Consider the following 10,881-nt stretch of genomic DNA (forward strand, 5'->3'; position numbering starts at 1 on the left):
ATTTATAATGTGTTAATTAAATGTAGTGATCATTTCACACTATTGCAATCTGTAATAACGCATGTGTGCCTTGGTAGGCAGAGATTTACGGCCACTTTGGAAAGGGCCACAGACCCTCTCCTGAATGCAGTAGATCACTGGGATTTGGCTCGCTTTTGAGAGCGATTGAAAGGTTTTGGCTGGTGAGAAACTGGAGGATTGATGGGTGCGTGCATGGGGGAAGCCTGGCCAGCTCCTGCCGGTTTTAATTTTTAGTCTTTTAAATGGATTTAGCCCAAGGGGCAGGTGCGGAGCTCGCAGCCCTTGGGAGGGGTCCCTGCGGCGCGGCTGCGGCCCCGCTCGCTCCCTGGCATCCCGGTGCTGCCGAGGAGGGGGAATAGGCCAGCCTGGGTCCCAGGAGGTTTTCCAGGCGGTGTGGAGGTATCTCCTCGCTGGCTCATGCAGCTGCCTGTCGGTGTCCGTGAGTCTCGGAGGCCGTGAGTCCTCCAGGCTCAGCACAGTGTGTCCTGCAGGTAGAAGTGAAGGCTTCACGCTGCTGGCACCCAAGGAGCTGCACCGGTCTAAGATTGGTATAAGTAAAGCAAGGACAAGAAGGGAGCAGACACATATACGGAAGATGGGACGGCATAAACAGGGTGGTCTCCTGCAGACCACCAGTGCGGCTCTGGCAGCTGACACCATTACACAGCCTATTTTTGCATCTTCAGGCATGTGCTCTGTCTCTTAAAAAAAAAAAAAAAAAAAAGCTCTTCCCAATCTTCCCAAGAATCCTGGGACAGGTGAAAAATATAATCCCCAGACCAAATGGCTGACAAAGATGTCTGTTGAAGGAAAGCTTAAAATAAAACTGTTGCTGGGGAGAAATGAAAGCTTAGGGTTGGGAAGTGTAACAAGACTTGTAATATTTAATTAAAATCAAATTTATCAAGGCTAGCACTCATTACACGGGATTTGGGTTTTTTTTTCCCCAAACTCCAGGAACTATGAAGTTCTCAAAGAACTTCAGTGATCAATAACCCATTAAATAGTGATACGAACTCTGAACCTAATTACCAGCAACAGCGCAGTAGAGCTTACCTAATGAATTATAAGAATTATTGGAATGGGTAAAAGTGTTTGGGGTTAATATCCTCTTTTTTAATATATTTTTCTCTATATACCTTGATCTCTTCAGTGCAACAGAATTCAGGCTAAAAAGGAGGATAATTAGACTTGTCTTTTATCAAAGCTCAAATTGCAAGCACAGCAGAAGGATGCTCTAACACTAATGCATCTGGTGGTCACATTCTGGTAACTTTGTTGTCTCATGAACATTAGGTGGTTTTATTTCTTTTTAGAAATATTTTGCTTATGGATGTGTTGTCTTTCTTAGCATTCTTCAGTATATTTAAGTCATATATTTGGGGAGAACGCAAACACAAGTTTGGGCTTACTGTGACTTAGTGGTCGAAAACCAGATACAATAAATATCTGGCTGTTGGCAGCTTGCTTGTAATTTGCTGGCTGATACTTACTGGAGGCTTCTGCTCTAATCAAGGTTTTCTCTGCACTCGCCAACTCAGTAGCCAGTTGGTTATCTCTGGGCAAAGGATGGAAAATCAGCAGTTTTGCTCTTTTTACTAACCATTTTCACCAGGGCTGAATGGCCTGCTGGAAGAGAGGGGAGCGTGAGCTCTCCCAGACGAGCATCTCCTGTGGTGGCTGTCAGAGGCAGAAGAGGCACTTGAGGGACCGCTCGGCTTCGTCCTGTTCTTGCCTGTGAATGCAAGAGACACTGACACTTTCTTTCCTCGTTTACCTGTATTCAATACCTGTATGTATAAATACATTTCTTCCTATGAGGCATCCAGTCTTGATTCCGAAACGGGTAGTAGTGTGGACTCACTGCTTCTCAGCTTGGTGTTACCCACGCTGATTAAGTTCATTTGGACGTCCTCATTTGAATTTTTTGGCATCCAGTCATTTATTCCTCTTGCACCTTTCAGTGCGAGGTTGAAGAACCCTCCAGTGCTGTTTTTTCCTGAAAATAATCAAGGCGATATATTGTAATCAAGCCACGCCTCAGTCGTCGTCTTGCTAAACTAGTTGAAGCTTTTTCCAGTTTCTTTCTTTTTTTTGTACCTTCAGTTGTTCTTCAGGTTTTTCTTAAACAATGAAGAAGAGGAATGAATGCTACACTGTGGTGGCATTGGTGTCCTTAATGCTACGTACGGGTCCCCATCGCTGCTCCCCGCGGTGCCTGTCCCCGAGCGACCTCCAGCGCGCAGCTGGTGGCCTCGCCGCAGAGATGCGCTGCCCTGGGAGGTGGCTTGGCTGGGAGACAGGGAGGCCTCGACGGGTCATGCATGGCAATATATTTGTATATACGTGTATATATAATGATATTTAGAAATGCATATGTAATTGTCAAGTTACCTGCTATACGTGACTGAGACCATTAAAATGCGCATGTAGCTAACTTCCCCAAAATGCTAAACCAGGGGAACTTCTTTAACTCAGCCCTTTATACCAGGAAGTTGCAAGCTTTGTATTTATAAAAAGGCAAAAAATTCCACCCAATTTTAGCTATCAAAGCTGAATTTGGCTTCTAAGGTTCATTTAATCACTACAATGGCTTAGTTAGAGAGAATGCAGCAGAGGGGTAATTTATCTTTATTTGTCAGCTCCCCAGGGCTAAGTTCTTTTGAAGGACAAAAGTGAATAGGAGGTAAGAATAAATTCTAAGCTGTCTAGTTTTTGACTTGTGATTTCTTTCAGACATTATGTTTAGGGAGTTTTCAAACAGTGGCATCGGGAGACCATGGGTGAAACCTGTAAGGTGTGCCAGCTGTGATTTGGCTTAGCCTGTAAATGCCATAGCAGTTTACACTTTTTAACCAAGGAAAAAGTGTACAAGGTTTAAAGGGGACAGGAAGGAGTGGAGTTCTTTGCAGATCTTCATAGTTATGGTGGCGCAAATTAATTTAAGCAATGCTAATTGGTTCAATGAAACTACGTTTTCACTCTGTTTCAGTGTGGCAGCAGTGGCACGAGCCTCATCCAACGCCCTCCAAAGTCAATAGAAAGACTCCTGTTGCTTTTGAAGGGGCTTGAATCTTTAATGAAAACTTCACTAAAGACAACTTGCACATGTCCTGACTAATGTTGTTGTAAGGGCAACTGCTTCCTGCTGTGCATTTAAAAATGGGTCACTTTTGTGATTAATGCTGATTCCTGGGAAAGCTATCCTTGCGCTAGGTCATCTGCACACGTGGACAGAGCGCTTCATCTCAAAGGGTCGCAAAATCGTCCATCAATTACAAGAGTTAATTGACACGTAAAACCCCACTAATAAAATTATATGATTGCAAAAATAAAATTACATTTGGGAATGGACTTTTTAACGTTTCTAACAATAAGTTTGCTCACTTGCATTGTGCTCCAGGTTTGGTTTTGTGGTTGCATTGTCCTGCTCTGGTGCCTCTGTTCAGGTTCTGATCCAAGCACTTAACTCATAACCTTTTTCCTATTTGGCTCTTAAATGGAAACTACCTGAATCCAAAGTTTAAAAAGTGCATTTTTCCAGTCTACTGTGGATAAAGCTAAAACCTTTCTAGGCCAATGGTGGAAATCTTCCAAGGACAGTCATTCTCCATAGGGCTAGGTCTTGGCTGCCAGAGAGAGATAACTAATGAACATTAACAGTTTGGCTAGAAACTGGTATTGTGGAGATGAAAATCAGGTAGGTTTTACTGTTCTGTTGGCTGATGAAATCATGCTTGTTCACAGGATATAGCGTTGGCATGATTTAGCCTCCATCAAAGCTGCTGGACTTAATGTCACAGTTGGATTTAGCAGTGAGATGGTAAATGCACTTCAGCTATCTCACCCTAAAACTTTCTACCTTTATTCATAGTGAAGCCAGACAATTCCAGATTTCTCATACAAAGTCAAATGCCACCTACGTCCAGTCTCCTACAGAAAATCAGAAGTCATCTTAGAGAATTAACTATATAGCATATATAGCATAAAAATTGATGTCAGAGCTCTCAGTGTTTTGGGTAGCTTATATTTGACACTGTTTCATTACGAAATGAGTGCAACAATAAATTTTGGGTTCCCCATGAAGTGTATCTAGATATATGTGTGGGAAAACTTTATCTTAAAATTTACCTTTATTATGACTTGACAAAATGCAGTGAACTAATGCTTACTAGTGAAATTATTTTAAATACAAACTCCTAAACTTAGGCTTATTTTTGATAAATATCATTGATCACATATGGAAGATCTTTGATTGTCCGTAGCAGAAATTGTAAAGATGCATAAGCGAAAAATTGTTTTTCCAAAACAGTAGGAGAAACTTGGTTGTAATAATAATATTTTGAATTAGAATATTAGGCTTTTATTAGAGGCAGTGTCTTGCAGTTAGGGTTCACACGTTTTGCTCTATCATATTACGGCATTTACTTTATATTCTCTCATTGCTCTTCGAACAGCTCAGTTTGGTTAATGGGGTTTAAGAGGTAAAATTCATCTTGAATCTGTTTCCTTGAAGAAGAATATTCAGAAGGTAAATCTGACTTTTTAGCTATTATAATTGCCGTGGATTCTTTAGTTCCCTCTTTCATTTTTCTCTTTGTATTTCATACTCTCCTGCCCATGTTAATTTTTTGCCAAGGTATCTTGATTTCCTAGGGATATAGCTAAGCAAGTTGACCTCGTGTATATGGTGACAAGAGGATACAAGCAGAAAAGGGCAAGCAGTGTGCAGCAGCATTTGTTTCTAGCACGTGATCAATGACAAATTTATGGTGGATGCTGGGGTTTATATTGCCCGCTAAAGCGGTATTCTTCCACAGTGGTGAGCCAGCAGCACACGCAAATTTCCAGTTTGACGAGGTTCAACTTCATTCACTTTTATGTGAATTCTCTGTTCTTTCTGCTGCGGCCCGGAGGTGTCGGGGAGCTTCTGCAACCGCCACCGCGCACGACAGAGCAGCAACGAACTAGTAGGGATGAGATGTGAAAACTGAGATAGGTTAAAAGCCCTTTGGGAAGCTGGGACAGTAATTAAAGCTGGCAGTAATTAAGTGTATCCTAGCTCAGGCAAGAGGAAGATCCACTGCAGTCAGCAGAGGCTCTCTACCTGGTCGGTGACGCAGGACGGGACCCAGAGGGAGCCAGTGGTCATGCCTAGATGCAAGATATGTGACTGTCCTTCTCCCTTCTTCTGGTGGAGGAAGAGGCTGCAGCAGAGCTGGGCACAGCTTGAGGTACACAGCAGTCATACCTTTCAGTTGATTTTGTCTTGGGTATTTTCAGTTTTCATCCATAAATTTGGATTATGGATGAGAAAGCCTGATGGAACAGGAGGACCAGCAAAACCCCGTGCCAGGGCTGCCCCGAGCGTCAGGCTCCTCCACCTGCAAATACTCAGCGGGATCTTCTGCTCTGTACTTGGGCACTGCCACAGCAGTAGAGACCTGAAGAGATTCGAGGATGTTCTGTAAAAGGAAGAGTAGCTGATAGGATCTAGGATCTATATGTATACGCATAAAGTGAGCTGTTCTCTGCTTTTACCGGTCTCCTGACTTTAAGCAGACTATAGTAATTTAGCTAAAACACAGTCACAAAATAATACCAATTGGCTGTCTTTTTATTAAAATTTTCTTTCTGTCTTTCCTGCTCTTTACCATAAGTTGACGAGTTTTAAGTGAGGGTTAAAAGCTGCAGACACCGAGGCAGCCTTGCATACAGCCCCGGAGAGGATCGGCAGCAAGAGGGGTTCAGGCTTGCGCCGTCCCTGAACACCTCAGCTCTTGTCAGCCACCGCTATTCAGTGGTTCCAGAAATAAAGATCTTTATTCCAAAACCCATTTTAGGTTGCCAAGTGACAGCACCGTGCTTGCCTTTCGCATTACTTACTAAACCCAGCTCCTAAAAGCAAGGAAACGAATAGTTAAAGGCACAATAAAATTCAGAGTACCAGGTATTAAATGCATTATTCTTACTCGGGGGAAAGCAATGCGCATTTCAGCTGGCATAAGGGCCAGACCTCCATCTCGGTTCAGGGATGGAGCTGAAGTTAAGCCCTTCAAAGCTGCATGTGTGGATCATGTCCCTTCCAGCGAGGGGATGCTCCGGAGGGGAGAGCTGGGAGATCGCACTTTATCAGGCTGTGCACTTGTCTTTTCCTTCTGAAAATATACAGCCTGTGGTGGAAGTTGCTCAAAAACATTTTTCAGCATCCTGCTGCTGTTTTTCACTTTTGCTTCACTCCTAGAAAACCAGGTATCTGCTATAAACGATGGCATTTCTAAGTGATGCACCTATTTCTCCCTTTAAAGTGCTTCTTGAACATCAAAATCTAGGTATGTTCCATTTTCTTTCCCTAGTATGATGTTAAAACAATGTGCCATCATTCCTGTGCTCCCTAGCAAGGAGAGGAGGAATTCAGGGCTGAATTATTTTGCCTTTGGGAACACCCTGGTCATAGCGTGGTCCTTAGGTTTGGAGAGAGAAAATCAAGTGGGTGATGCCTCAGCTTTTGCCTTGAATTTGGTACGGTGATTTAATTATCTTAGTGTGTAGGAGAAAATAAACTGTGCCAGATAAGCATCTAGAGGCGCACGCTGCCTCCCTGGGGGAAGGGACTGGAGTTGAGAGGGACTGAAATAGGATTTCTTAATAAAAGCTGGTTAACGTGCCTGCGTCGCTGGTCCCAGCATTAACTATGACAAATATGTATCTTTCAGGATCGCAGGAAAGTGCTGTTCAAATATAAATAATTCCTTCTCTACAGCATACTTGAAAAGAAATTGTCGGGTATTTTTGGTCAACAGCAGTTGGCTTTGCAAAACTCATCAGCTGTGATAAGCTATTAGGGGAATGTTTATGGACTCATCAAAAATAAGCTCCAAAAAGCGTCCATCACCTTTATTGCCCCTTTCCAAAGTGAAAGGGTTTATTTTGTTGCTGGAAGAGTTTGCAAAGGACTGACTGAAACTAGGGAAGATGGAGAGAATTGACAGGGTTTAGTGTTTTTCCACCCATGACATCAGGGTTTGATACAAGAAATGAGAGAGAATTCATAATTCATGTTCCTGTAGTACTGAAAATGCTCTAGCAAGTCTCCAAAACACAGAATTCTTCGAATTGCAGGAATAATCTGATGCTTTATGTTACTTCGGTTTAATATAGGTCTTCACACCCCACTCCTCCCCAAAAAGATAAATTTTAGCACCCCTAAGGTCAATGCGCCTCAAAACTATTGGCAAAGGGAAGGGGCTTTGTCATTTCAGTAGCGGTTGGGATATTCTGGGTTGGTTTCCAGAAGTTTGCAGAGTTTGTTTGTGGCTGAAGGCAGAGATGTGGGAGGGCGTGAGGGACCTCTGCCTAACACCTCTCTCTTTACACAATGTCTGAAACATTCCCAGCTGCTGCCAACGTCAGGGTGTGCCCAGATGGGCTTTAATTCGATCGCTTTGTTTATTATAACTAGTTCTCTTCAAAAAACTGTATTTTATAAAAATACTGTTGATCTGTTCTCTGCAGTTCATTGTTAAGTGCTCTGGAGTGTAGGAACAGCAAAGGTAATGAAGATACCGATATATTCTGCGAAGGTGCTTGGGCTGTGCTGTTGTGCCTCGTACTGCTTTAAAAATTCATGTGCCACAGGCTGTAGGAAGTTGCTTAAAATCTGCAAAAGCTACAAAAATTGAAATGAAACTTTTAAATAATAGTCAAATTGCAGGTATGCGCTGCAATTCATTGTGCCTTACCTGATGTGGTAATTACTACTGTTACAGAACATTTTAATTACAACAGTGAGCCAAACTTCTGCATCTCATGGAAGCTCCTGACTACAAAAACTATATTATATATGCACAGATGCAGTTTTTCGACTAATATTTTCCTTCCTTTTTAGGAACAACTGCTGCTGTCACATCTTCTACTTGTTTAAAAATTTCAAGGTTTTTCCAGCATTGTGTGGAAAACAGAAACATTTTCTTTATAGACTTATTAGATTGTCAATGGACCCTTGTTTTACAAAAATTGCTTTTAAAATCTAGCTGGGCAGAGAAACTATTTGTTATAGTGATTCTGCATGCTGATAGTGAGAAGACTGCAAATTCAAGTTTGAGTCATTTAGCAGTTTTACAAACGTTTTCTCAGGGTGAGATTAGAACTAATGCAGGTCTTTAAAGGCGAACTTGGAGAACATGGATGTAAACAGCTTTTCAAAGCTAGGGAGTGCTGGCCTGAAACAGTGGATTTTTAAATGAAATTATACATCCCCCTCTGTTCTTCAGTTGGTTCCAAACCCAACAATGTAGAAGATAAATCAAAATTAATTTTGCACACTGTGGGAAATTCTTAATGGGAAGCTTATGTAAAGCCTTGTGCATTCAAGATTCACTCTTTCAAGTTTTCTTATTTTGCTGAACATTTTGCTGAGAAATTAAGTGCTAATAACCGTTTTCAATAACTCTCCTTTTTGGTTTCATCCTGGGCTACTGATAATTTTTGCTGTGAGTATCTTGCACTTGCTCACAGCCTCAGTCTCCCTCTGCCTCACACACCCAGCGCTACCTTTAAAAACCCATCATCACCCCAAAATCACATATAAATGTGATTTCACAGCTCAGTCTTAACTCAGCAGCAAAATCGCAGGTAGACACAGAAAGAAGGCACTGGATGAGACACGACCTGGAGCAGTTCATTGAACGTCAGCTTCAGCCTGGGGCATCGTGAAGCCCCAGGTCTGATGGTAGCGAGCGTCTGGGGGGCTGCGAGGTGAGAAGGGCAGGGGTAAGGTGAACGATTAGCGTAGCCTGCACGGAGGTGGTACAATATTTATACTGAATATTTATAAACTGGTATTCATGAGCCTGTGCTTGTTCTAAGAGTGCTAGCGTATACCCTCGGGTATTTCCCTTTGATGTTTCTTTAGTCTTCAAGATCAAAATCAACCATGTGGCTAAGAACATTCTTTGCAAAAAGTACTCGGCCATCTGTGAAAAATAGTTGGATTTCTCTAATCTGCATTGCGGGTGCTCAGCCACCACCAAACCAGGCGTCCTGTGTGACCAAACACTGCCCAGAAGGATGTGATGGATACCTGGTTTGCATTTGAAAAAGCTGGGGTTTTTGCATGAAAACCAAGGAGCTGTTGCTCCCTGGTTGCTCACTGGTGTGCGGGCATTTGGGTAGGTCCGTAGCGAAGATGAGGGAGCCCGTACACGAGCGTGTTGCCATCCGCTGTGTGTACAACCTGCGTGTGTTTTGGGAGCCCTCAGCAGAAAATGGGGCCATGGATGATGATGATGGCAGCGTGCGTGCCTGGGCAGGGGCTGCTGCGCGTAAGAAATTAGAGGACACCACTTTCAGGAAGCAGGTGATGAAAGGAGAGGGAGATGCTGGCATGTATGCGGAAAGGAACAAAGCCTAAATGTTATGGACAATAATTCCAGCAGGTTGCAGAAAAGCAGGGACACTTCTGGCCATTGCACATTATTATTTATTTATGACTTGCTACTTTATTGACATGGAAGACAGTTTTGGAGAGCAGCTGATACAGGTTTTGCAATTTAATTTTTAGCTGCATGGGGTTGGTGTGTGATGCGAATCTCACCTGATAGGCAGTAAAAGATGCCTTTATTATTCTTTTTTTTTGTTATCTCTCTGGAAGGTTCAAATTGTGCTTGAGAAAATGAAGAACAAAAATATGCATAATGACTAGATTAACTACCTGGCAATTACACTATAGCTCTTTTCAGGATTGCTAAGGCAAAATTAGTCCCTTAAAACATGCCTCAAACCCAGAAATTTCTTTACTAAGAAATTAATGAAATGGTTGACAAAAAGGAATTGTTAAATCCATCCTCTTGTTAAATCCATCACTCCACCATGAAATATTTACAGTCATGCAGTTATGTTGTGTGAACCAGAGTCCTTGCTCTCATGGCTTTACTAGCAAAAGCGTTGTGTTCAAAATCCATAGCAGAAGGGGATGTATAGTGGACCTATTTTCTGTGAAACTTAGGTGCAGCACGAGTGTTTATTTGAAAGCAGACCATTTCCATTAAATGTTATTGTCTGCTTTAATGGGAAAGCAGCAAATAATTTATTTTGGTTTGGGTTTTACATTTCTGTTCTTTGTATCAGTACAAAATAAAGGTTTTGGGTTTGGGGTCTTTTAAGTGAAAATTGTTTATTGCAATCTGTTTCTCATTTGGTCTGTGTATTCTTGCAGTTGTTCTTGGAAGTAGAAAAGTTTTGGGGTATGAGAATGAGGCACAGATACCGGATGAGTTCATGATATGTGTAGGTCACTGACTTTTCCTTCCTGCCTCCTGATGTGGAGCAGTGGAGCCTGATTCTTTCCTTTCTGAAAGCAAACCTGGTTGTGGTCCTGCCTCCGGCAGCACAAACCAGCACAGAGCTGTGCAGCACTTGGCTCCTGTAGCATCCCTCCAGCCCACGCCAGCGTTCACCCTGAGGTCAGGAATTTTGTAGCAAAGTGCTGGGCACTGCTGGTGGCACGAGGGGCAACGAAGTGTCACTTGAATTTTTATTTTTGGCTGGAAGTTTCGAAGCTGCCTAAGGAGTTTGTCCAATTCTGAGCATCCGTGTAGCCTAGGTGCCTTCAGCAATCACATTAGTAAAAATTAAGGAGGATGTCTCTGGAGCATAGGAAAAAACTGAGAGTAAATGGCTCTATATTCTAGAGGCAGTAGTATTGTAATCTTTTCCCAGAGTGAAAACCTCACTTAAAGGTTCATGGGAACATCCTTTTCTCAAACACAAATTCATACTTTAGGTTTTACTGATGGTACTAAAAACGTGTAGGAGCGGTAACACTTTGCAATTGTATAATAGCTATTAACCAGAAGAATC

This window comes from Calonectris borealis, chromosome 10 (genome assembly GCF_964195595.1).
Source record: "Calonectris borealis chromosome 10, bCalBor7.hap1.2, whole genome shotgun sequence".
NCBI lineage: Eukaryota > Metazoa > Chordata > Aves > Procellariiformes > Procellariidae > Calonectris > Calonectris borealis.